A 10,778-nucleotide genomic window follows, 5' to 3' on the forward strand; every position below is an offset into this window, starting at 1 on the left:
CACATCCCCAGCCCCATTACTCTCTCATTTCCTGCATAGCTCTTTTCCCTATAATGGTTTCTTTCATTGTTTGTTATTATTAGACTAGTTGTTGTTATTATAATGATTATTACACGTTTTATGGCTTCTCTTCCCAGAGGCTGAAACTTGATGACATTAGAAATACATTTCTCTTCTCATGACCCTATCACTGGTATGTAGCACATGCTTGGTCTATAATAGGTATACCAAAAATATTAATCATGGAAATAACTAAATCAGTGAATGAGTGTACCAGATGGTAGTGCAGATGGCATGTGAAAGGAATGGGAATTTAGCAAAATGTCCTTTGTCACTGAAGATATATCTATTTATTAAGACTTTCAAAAATATATTATCAGACATGAAGATAAAGTCATGACAACTGATAAATGTGTAATATAATATGTGGAAATTTAGAAATTTCATGGATTGTATTTCAAAGAACTACTATATTGATTCCTTAGAATCATTTTCAATGATGCATTTTCGAGTGTTAGGAATTTGAAAAAGAATAGATACATGTATATGTATAACTGAATCACTTTGCTGTACGCCTGAAACTAACACATCATTAATCAACTCTACTTCAATATAAAATAAAAATTAAAAAAGAGAACGAAATCAAGGTCTTCTTCACACTTTTAACATCATTCTTCAAATACCCACTAAACCAAAGCCATTTGTACTGATAAATTAAGTGCCATATTGCAACTCCTGGCTAGGCTTTAAAAATTGCTTCTATTCCTTTCCAAACATACAATTAACAAAGAGTTAATTATTCTCAGGGAGTAACGTATTTCTTTCAAGTTGCCAGTTAGGATGAGAGCTGTTTGTAACAATCATACAGGAGGAAACAGTACATGGGCCAAGAGGAAACTTGGAAAGGAAATGTGATTGGAGGAATTATTTTGAAAGGTGAAATGAAGGAGAAAAGAGATAAAGGAAAAGAAAAATTAGAAATTGGAAGTGAAGTCATTCCAGTCTCTCTCTCTAGTAACCTCTGCTCTTTGGAGCTGAGGAAGCAGGACTTGACAGAGGATTCCATAGACTGACAAATGGGATGCTTAAAAGATCCTTTGAGCCAGGCAGAGGTCACTGGACTCAGCTTTCACCCAAATACTGTCATGTCTGGGGCCTTTTACTTTTCACTTTCCTCATCTGGACAATCGGAACAGTAAAATCTCCTTGCAGGGCAACAGTAAGGTGAAGTGAGAGCATGCATATGAATACGCCAAATCTAACTCAGTTAGTATCACTTTCCTTCTATTTCCTCCCAGTCTTACTCAGATTCACAGTCACAAAAGCCAGTCAGGCAACAATTCCTCCTCTATACAGAAGCAAAGCAACACTACTGACTTGAATATTTAAGCTTTCACTAGAAATCCAAAGTCTCTTTCTATTCCTTTTTATTCCATTGCCTGCAACTGTTATACATGTTCCTATAAATGATTCTACCTCCCAACTTCATTAAACTCAATGTTGTTGATACTTCATTTCCTCTTGATGATTGTGACCCTTGAAATTATTGTGGGCTATTTTCATCTAAGCCCCTCCCATACTAAGCTTAAAGGTCCCTGGCAAAGGTCCCTAGGTTGAGACATCTCCAAAGTACAAATATTTCACCTTTGGGAGAAGGAAGACAACAAATTAAGACATTATTTGATTTCCTTTCACCCAGTTGCTTTTCAGGTGAGCACCTGCCCAAAAGAAAATAGGATACAGAACAAAAGAGTATTGAAAAACAAAAAAGAGTAGATATTTTAAGAGCTGAAAATTAAAAAAAAAAAAAATGTTAGCACCAATAAGTACCTAAGAGTTAGCTGAGAAATATGAAGCTGACAGAGGTTAAGTTGTATACTCATGGTAACACAGTAAGTTAGTAGCAAATTGAAAGCTACAATTCTAGTCTCCTAGTTATCTTGACTTCTGTCTAGAATTCTTTCCTCGTCAGTACTAGTCAGACACTACTGAATGAGTGAACTGACTGACTATTAATAATAGGAACTATTAGTATGTGACTGCTAATATACCATTATACTGCAAAACCCAATATAATGACATAAACACCTAAAGATTTATCCATTCATATATAACTTGGAGATAAGTCGTCCGTATTGCTATCAGGGACCCCGACTCTTTCTGTCCCTCTAGTCTACCTGTGTTCGTGTGAGCTTTCAGTCACAGAAGGGCTGCTGGAGCTCCAGCTCTCACAGTCTTCAATTAGGCACATTTCTGTCTGGTATATATTTAGGGTCTTTTACTAAGTGGAAGAAAATGAATATTAAATAGGAACTTTATATTCTATGCCATATCATCATTCAGAGACAATTTTCCATGGGTCTTTTGCATTTCTGCACGTCTTACAAGCAAAAGCTCTGCTTTGCTTTGTTCTAGGCTTTTTCCTGAATGTTTGTATAGCAGACAACCATGGAAGCTAGACATAGAAGATAGAAGGCAGGCTTATTTACTGTCTAATACGATACAGTCAAATGTTGAGGCAAAGATTTGACAGTGCTTGCTGCTCATTGTAAAAAAGATCCAGACTCCCTGAACTCAGTACTCCTCCCCTGTAACACTTCTTACTGTGCACACTCAGTTGCTTCAGTTGTGTCCAACTCTCTGAAACCCCATGGACCCTAGCCCCCAGGCTCCTCCGTCCATGGGATTCTCCAGGCAAGAATACTGGAGGGGTTGCCATGCCCTCCTCCAGGTGACCTTCCCGAGCCAAGGATTGAATTATGTCTCCTGCATCTCCTGCATTCCAGGAAAACTCTTTATATCACATGACCTTATTTGTGTCACCTACCCTATGTGAACTGAGGCTGAAGAACCTGGTTTAAGAAAATGGTGTTACCCTGGTTACTGTTCTTGCTATAAATAATCAACTGTCCTCTTTCTCTGACCCTGGAGTCTCCTGTCTTAAGCCAGCCTCCACGAAACTGTGGAAGGCTAACTTATTAGCTTGCAAGCAGAGTGAAATCTTAGACTGTTCTTGACAGTTATCCATACCTTGCTTTGTATGATGCAATATCTAAAGGGTCTAACTCCCATGCATCTAGAATAGAGTCAGTGACCAATACACACTTGGATAAATAAATAAATGACTAAGTGAAAATGCTCAAAGGACATTTTAATACATCAGGGCACTTGGTCTGATGTCCTGGCTCCAACCCTTATGAGGCTCGTGACTTTCAGCAATGTCACTTACCCTGTCTAACCTCAGCTTCTTAAACGAGTCATCCACATTTACTGCCCTCTCTTGCTTAAAGCTCCGTTTACTCCCTAACCTACTACTGCTGTTTGGCTTTGGGCCTCATCAACGCCACAAAACTTCCCTTCCAAGGTCTCTGGTGACCTACTAACTGCCACAGCCAACTGACCCTTCTTCGCTCCCTATCTTATTCCTTGTTGCTCAGTTGACATTTAACTCTTTCAAATTCTTTTGTCCTTTGTCTCTGTGAATTCTTTCTGATTTCCTTTAATCATCCAGTAATTGAACTCTGTCTCTTCTTCCTTTCTTCACCCTTAAATGCTGACATGCCATGAGTTTCCATCCTCTGCCTAGCTTTGTTCTCACACTATAGAATAAAGTCTACTTTAAAAAAAGAAAATCAAAACACCTCTATTTACCATTTGTGTGCTGATAATTTTCAAATCTCTATCTCTAGCCCAAACTGTTCTTCTAAACTCCAGACCTACATTTTTTATATATTTTTATTGGTTTAATTAGAAGATAATTCACAATATTGTGATGGCTTTTGCCATATATCAACATGAATTGGCATCAGGCATGCATATGTCTGCCTGAATCCCCCTCCAACCTCCCTCTCATCCCACCTCCTCTAAGTTGTCACAGAGCACTGGCTTTGGCTTCCTTGGGTCATATACATCAAACTCTCACAGGCTGTTTCACATATGGCAGTGTATACGTTTCAATGTTATTCACTCATATCATCCCACCCTCTCCTTCCCCCACTGGGTCCAAAATGTCTGTCTCTTTTCTGCCCTGCAACTACCATCATCAGTACTGTCTTTATAGATTCCATATATAATGAGGTGGATGAACCTAGAGCCTATTACATTAGTGAAGTAAGTCAGAAAGAGAAAGACAGACCTGTATTTTTAATTGCTCATTCACTGTCTCTACCTGCATGTCCAATGAACTTTAAATTAAAACACATTCAAAAGTCAAACTTAGTTATTTTCACCCTTTTTGGGAACCTGTGGGACCTGGAATTCCTCTCTTGCTGAATGGTATCACCATCCATTTCTGGGGACTAGGACCCACACCAGGAAACTTTTAAATGAAGGACCTTCAGATAATGAAAATCTGCCCTCACGTGTCCAGAATCTTATCTTCCTCAGGTTCAACAAATCTCCTTAATCCATGTCCTTGCTCTTCATGTCACCCAGTTCTGCAATCCTTCACCATCCTGCTGATTCTCCTTTGAATATGTTGAGGGTGCCTGGTCTCTCTCTCTGCCTATAATTTGACAGAACAATTAGTGAACAAAGGGCAGCCTTTACAACTGAGTGGACAACAAAGGAACTCAGCCATACATACACACGTATCCATTCTTTCCCAAACTACCCTCCCATCTAGGCTGCCACATATCATTGAGCAGAGTTCTCTGTGCTATACAGTAGGTCCTTGCTGGTTATCCATTTTAATTACAGCAGTGTAGCACTAGCTTTTCTAATCATCCATTTACCTCCTTTTACCAGAGATCTTGACCTCTTCATGAAGCTTAGAGTCCCTGCTGAGGACCTTTCATTCCAACCTAAAGGACTCCCTGGCTCAGGAAGACCGGGTGGTTGAGAATTCTCTCAACTCTCCTGAACTGGGAATGCCTTAATCACTGTTTAATTTTCGAAGGACAGTTTTGCTAAACATAGGATTCTTGGTCAACATTTCCTTCTTTCCTTCAACATTTCAAAGACACTGACCCATGTCATCTGACTTCTGAGGCTCCCCATGAGAAATCTGCTCTTGATCCTCCTGGCAAATCTTCTCTCAGCTTCATAAACATTAATAATGTGCTTTACCAGTGTCTCACACAATAGAACATTTTCCTATAGTTTCTTCAAGTCAGTTAAATCATCACACTGCGACCAGAGTTTGAGGAAAAAGAACTGAATATTTCAAGTGGAGACATTATGAGGTCTTTAGAATTATTACTAACTTTCAAACTAGAAATGAAAAAGTTGCTGAAGCCTCCTACAGATTTTAATTTCTAACAAAGTGAATACCAGCCTCTAATATATTTAAAGAAAAATATCTTTGGGACCTTTTACCTAAGTGTAAAGGGGCCTTGAAGCTGAAAAGGGAGAAAAACCACTGGGTTTATCCCAGCCACGATTGGTCCATTTCTTGCTCTGACCTCACAGGGCATCATTGTGATGAAACTCACCGGAACCCTTTATAAGACCTCAGCTGGTCTTGTCCGCAGAGCCCTGGAAGCTGATTTTGGTGACCTGACAGCTGGACCTATAGTTAGTGAGCGTTTTTCCGTGTTTTTGCCATTTTGTTGATTTTTTTTTCCTTTTTCTCTTTTTTCTTTCTCTTTTTCTCATTTTTTTAATTTGTGTCTTATCATTTTTTTCTTTCAGTTTTAGTTTCTCCTCCCCATTTTTTGTTTTTCCCCATTTTCCCCCTTCTTTTTCTCATTTTATCTTATTATTTGTTTTTACTTAGCGTTGCTAGTGTTAGCATAGAGACCATCATTGATATAGTTATAGCAGAGTTGGTATAGCTACTAGTTTGCTAGCGTAGATAGTATAGTTAGTGTCAGCACTGTTAGTCTTCTCCATAGTTAGTGTGGTGGGTATAGTTAACAGGTTCCTAGCATAGTTAGTATCTGCACTGTTACCATAGTTGTTAGCATTAGAATAGCTGTATAGCACGGTTAGCATACGCAGTATTGTTAGAACAGTTAGGATTCTTAGTGAGGGCTTAGTGGTAGAGTTAGTATAGTTAGGTCATTAGTATAGCTTAGTGGTAGTTAGTGTAGTTAGGGATGCAGGACTTGACAGCCATCTCGACCAACAAGATGGCTCGTATCACGGATTATGACATCCTTGACACCCTTGGCGAGGGCCAATCCGCCAAGGTGAAATTGGCCCGGCATCGTCTCACCAAGGCACTGGTAGCCATCAAGATCATCGAAAAGACAGATCACACCAACCTCCGGCAACTCTCTCAGGAGGTCAGGGCCTTGAGAAGCATGAACAACCACCGGAACATTGTCCAACTGGCCGAGATCATAGACACCGAGGAGACTCTCTTTTTAATCATGGAGTACCTCAGTGGGGGAGACTTAGCCACCTACCTCGACGCCCAAGGCTACCTGACCGAGGGGGAGGCCCGAGGAGTGTTCCGCCAGCTGGTCTCAGCCCTGCGGCACTGCCATCGGCGGGGCGTGGTGCACCGGGACGTGAAGCCGGGCAACATCCTCCTGGAGGCGAACAAGATCAAACTCTCAGACTTTGGCCTCAGCGACCAGTGGCACCCCGGAAAAAAACTGAACACCTTCTGCGGCACCTTTGAGTACATGGCCCCAGAACTCTTCCTGGGGCTGCCCTACACAGGCCCAGAGCTGGACGTGTGGAGCCTCGGCGTGGTGCTGTACACCCTGGTAACGGGATCCGCCCCCTTCACGGGACGAGATTTCCGGGAGCTGCGGGACTGCATCTGCACAGGGCACTACCGTGTGCCCGAAGGCCTATCAGGTGAGATGAAAGACTTGATACGCCGTATGTTAAGGCTCAACCCGGCCAACAGGGCGACTTTAGATGATGTTCGGCATCATCCTTGGCTGAACGTGGGCCTGGAAAGGCCACTCCCGCCAGCCTATGGAGATTACCCTGGGGTGACAATGGGGATGACACTGGGCTGGTCGAGGGACCAGATCCAGGGCAGGCATACAAGCACTGGCAGAGACTCGAATGGACCCAAGGTGCGGGCCCGCACCATCTTTGTGAGGCCGGCTGTTTCCTCCGACCTCAGCAGCCAAGAACATACGCCTCCTGCCAGCCCTGAAGTGTCCACTCTTATTCCCGACTGGCTTTGGGAGACCATGGAGCAGGAGAACCAGGAGTCAAGGGAGAAGACCAGAGAGCCTGCCACTCCCTCACCCTGCCCGGAGGCAAGCACCGTCACCCCCAGCTCAGCCCCCTCCACTCGCAACACCCGTGATGGCCGCAGTGCCCCAGCCACCGATCGCGCCGGTGACTGCCACGACACGTGCGGGACCAGGCTCACCTGTGACGCCTGCGGCGGGCGTGACAGCAGCCACACCCGTGATACCAGCTTCACGCGGGACACCAGAGACGCCTGCGATACCAGCCTCACCCACGGCGCCCTAAGCACCCAGGACACCACTGGGGCCTGCGACATAGAAGACGCCCGTGGCGCCCGCGATACCTACGGCGCCAGTGTCCCCAGGGACACCAGAGGCGCCCGTGACACCGGTGGTGCCCACGGCACCCACGATCCTCATGCCACCGTCACCCGGGACACCAGGGGCACCTGTGACATGAGCGGTAAAACCCACTGCCCCCCAGATGTGCCTGATGCGGGAAGCTCCACCCTTGTTGGGCAGCCCCAGAATTTGTCTCCAGTCACTCCCCCTGGCCTCACCCAGAAGAAGAAGGGGGTGGCTGGGAGAATATGGAGAGGTCTCCTTAAACATCTTTGCTGTGGGCTGCCCAGCAAGAGGGGTAAAAAAGTGAGCCCAGAAACACCTAGGGGATGACCTGCCAAGCCCCCTGGGACCTGGGCATGTTCCCACCTGGATGATGGGACTCAAACCCAGCACCTCCACCCCTTCAGACGAGATCGGGCGCGTTCAGGGTGGTATGGCCGTAGACACCTCCACCCCTTCAGGAAGCCTCCTGTCCAAAACCCTGACCAGCACAGAGGATGCTCTGCAGGGACCTGGGCGACCAGAAGAGGCACCACCCTGGCCTGGCTGCCCCTCCTCCCCTGCTGAGTGAAACTTCAGAGACTGGACTGTCCCCTGGAGCATGTCCCCATCCCCCACACTTCTGTCTTCCATGTGGTGGGGGAGAGGATAGTTATTGCCAACTCCTTGGTTCTTCCCTTGGTTCAATCTTATTAAACTTCAATGCTCCAGAAAGATGTATCACACACTCTTTTGCATTCTCTCTGGTTAGAGTAGTGTGTAGGCATGTAGTACTTGGCGTTAATGAGCTAAGAATTAGCACAATCATCCCCAAGAGCAACAGTTGCTGCACTGCAGGGTAGAAATGCAGAAAGAGTGTATTATTCCCCTGCACTGACATTATCTAATATTTTCAGAAGGGGCAGAGGAAACTTTCGGTCCCTGCAGCTAGGGCTAATAGCACCGGGACGTCTAGGATAGGATAGTAAGTCCTGTGAACCAGCCAGTGTGCGGTGCGCTCAGGTCCCTGTGTGGATGCCTCTCCTGAATATGCTGCAGGAGCTGGGCGCGCTCCTTCCCCCATGGGCAGGCACCCTGAGGCGTGGCGTTTTTTACATTTTCTGACGTGAATTATTTTTAAAGTCTATTGAACTAAATAAAATGACAGGTGCTGCTGCTGCTGCTGCTAAGTCACTTCAGTCGTGTCCGACTCTGTGCGACCCCATAGACAGCAGCCCACCAGGCTCCCCCGTCCCTGGGATTCTCCAGACAAGAACCCTGGAGTGGGTTGCCATTTCCTTCTCCAATGCATGAAAGTGAAATGTGAAAGTGAAGTCACTCAGTCGTGTCCGACTCTTAGCGACCCCCTGGGCTGCAGCCTACCAGGCTCCTCCGTCCGTGGGATTTTCCAGGCAAGAGTACTGCAGTGGGTTGCCACTGCCTTCTCTGCATAAAATCTGAGGCCTGTGTTTTAACTGATTTTATGAATTATGCTTCCTAAATTGATGTAGAGTTAAATAGGATGTAATTAACTCTTCTTGACACACCCGAGTCACTGGGTGCATGCACAGGGGCCCCTGGTTATCTGAGGACTGTGCTCCAGCCAGGCGACTCCCCAGGTCACATCTCACCCTGCCTGTGTTATGTTATATGCAACCGACATGTAACGTATATGCTCACAGACAGTAGAGAAGAGTGAACACTATCCATCCTGTGTGGCAGGTGAAAACGTTTGGAGACTCGCTGTTTTAAGTATGCCTTCTAAATACATAACATAAAATACAGGACCTCAAATTAGTACTTTGAAATAATTTTAGTGAAGACTACAAGTCACAGAGGCCTGCGTTGAACTGCCAGCCTTCTTGATCCTACTTGGGCAAGTACTTGGACAAGTTACCTAAGCGGCTTGAGCCTTACTTTGCTAATGCTACTTAAGAATTAACTAGGAATTAACCTACACCTTGCACGGTCGTATAGAGAACGTGGCACAGAGGTGTTCACTATTACAGAGTAACAATGAGGAGCAGAGACCCAGTCCTCCATCTCTGTGTCCCTTCAGTTACCTAACCTTACTAGTTTCCTAGTCTATAATACGATCACCTTTTAGAATTAGGGTGTTGTAAAGATTAAATGTCTTACAACACTGCCCGGCAAGTAGCACACACTAGCTACGTGTTAGTTACTATTAACATCATTATCATCACCACCACTGAAATGTTAAGTAAACACTGCCACATTATCAGATTCATTACTTTTCTACTATATGAAAAAATGCTCCTTGAAAATTAACCTTATTTAGTGAACTGATTATAATATAGCATGAACTCACACACTCAAAAGAGTTTTTATGCTGATTTTTAGAAACTTTAAATATACAAGAAATTATCTGAATTACCATTGGTCATGAATGTTGACAAGATACATACAACAAATATCCATTTTCAGTGAACATATCCCTTCACGGAACTAAAGCATATCACAAACTGATATGTCTATTGTAGTTTCTCCCCAAAGATTTCAAAGCAGTTTAAAATAATTATATATAGCAATTCTCAAAACTTACAAGTATACTTACCTGGCAGAGGAGATACCATTATCAAGAAGGTGGTTCTCCCAGGGCGAGGCTCACCCATTGCACTCCGGTGTGTTGACCTCTGCGATTTCCTCAAATAGGGGAAACTCGACTGTGTAATTTAAGGTAGTGGGGGACTGCGGGCGCGCTTTCCCCTGAAAAACAAAACTTACAAATTACCAGAGAAAATTGCATCTGAGAGCAATCAACATCTTTCTCTAAAACTTTTGCTACATAATTACAAAGTGCTACAGTCTAACTGTTGCAAACCTGCCATTCATCCAATTAGTCGGAACACTGACTGCATGTCCGCTGCACAGGCAGGCACTGGGCCAAACCCTGTTATAGAGTAACAGGAAAGGCGAGACCACAGCGACAGTGGGCGCCACCAACACTGTGATTAAATGTTCCTGAAATGCTGTTTTCCTTAAACAGTGAAAAGAGTAAATTGTATGTTGGAACATACAACATTAAACACACTGATATTTGCATTATAGGTGTCCCAGAGGGAGAAGAGGGAGAGAAAAGACCTGAGAAAGTATTTGAAGAGATAATAGCTGAAAACTTCTCTAACGTGAGAAAGGAAATAGTCAACCAAGTCCAGGAATCACAGAGTCCCAGGCAGGATAGAGTCCCGGGCAGGATAAACCCAAGGAGGAACACATTGAGACACATAATCAAACTGACAAAAATTAAAGACAGAGATAAAATACTAAAAGCAACAAAGGAAAAACAACAAATAATATTCAACGGAATGCCCATCAGGCTATCAGCTGTTTTCT

General features: G+C 44.1%; 1 long non-coding RNA gene and 1 other non-coding gene across 2 annotated transcripts; one reads left to right on the forward strand and one right to left on the reverse strand.

The window, feature by feature from the left end:
- Positions 1-3,219: 3,219 nt before the first annotated feature.
- Positions 3,220-10,467, reverse strand: LOC122693517. The gene is made up of 3 exons (XR_006340933.1): positions 10,000-10,467; positions 6,351-6,476; positions 3,220-4,504 (listed from the first exon to the last, which is right to left on the reverse strand). It is a non-coding gene; the product is annotated as an uncharacterized LOC122693517 (long non-coding RNA).
- LOC122695912 lies at positions 9,992-10,154 on the forward strand. The gene has a single exon (XR_006341645.1). It is a non-coding gene; the product is annotated as a U1 spliceosomal RNA (small nuclear RNA).
- Positions 10,468-10,778: the final 311 nt, after the last annotated feature.

The sequence above is a fragment of the Cervus elaphus genome, chromosome 5, assembly GCF_910594005.1.
Source record: "Cervus elaphus chromosome 5, mCerEla1.1, whole genome shotgun sequence".
NCBI lineage: Eukaryota > Metazoa > Chordata > Mammalia > Artiodactyla > Cervidae > Cervus > Cervus elaphus.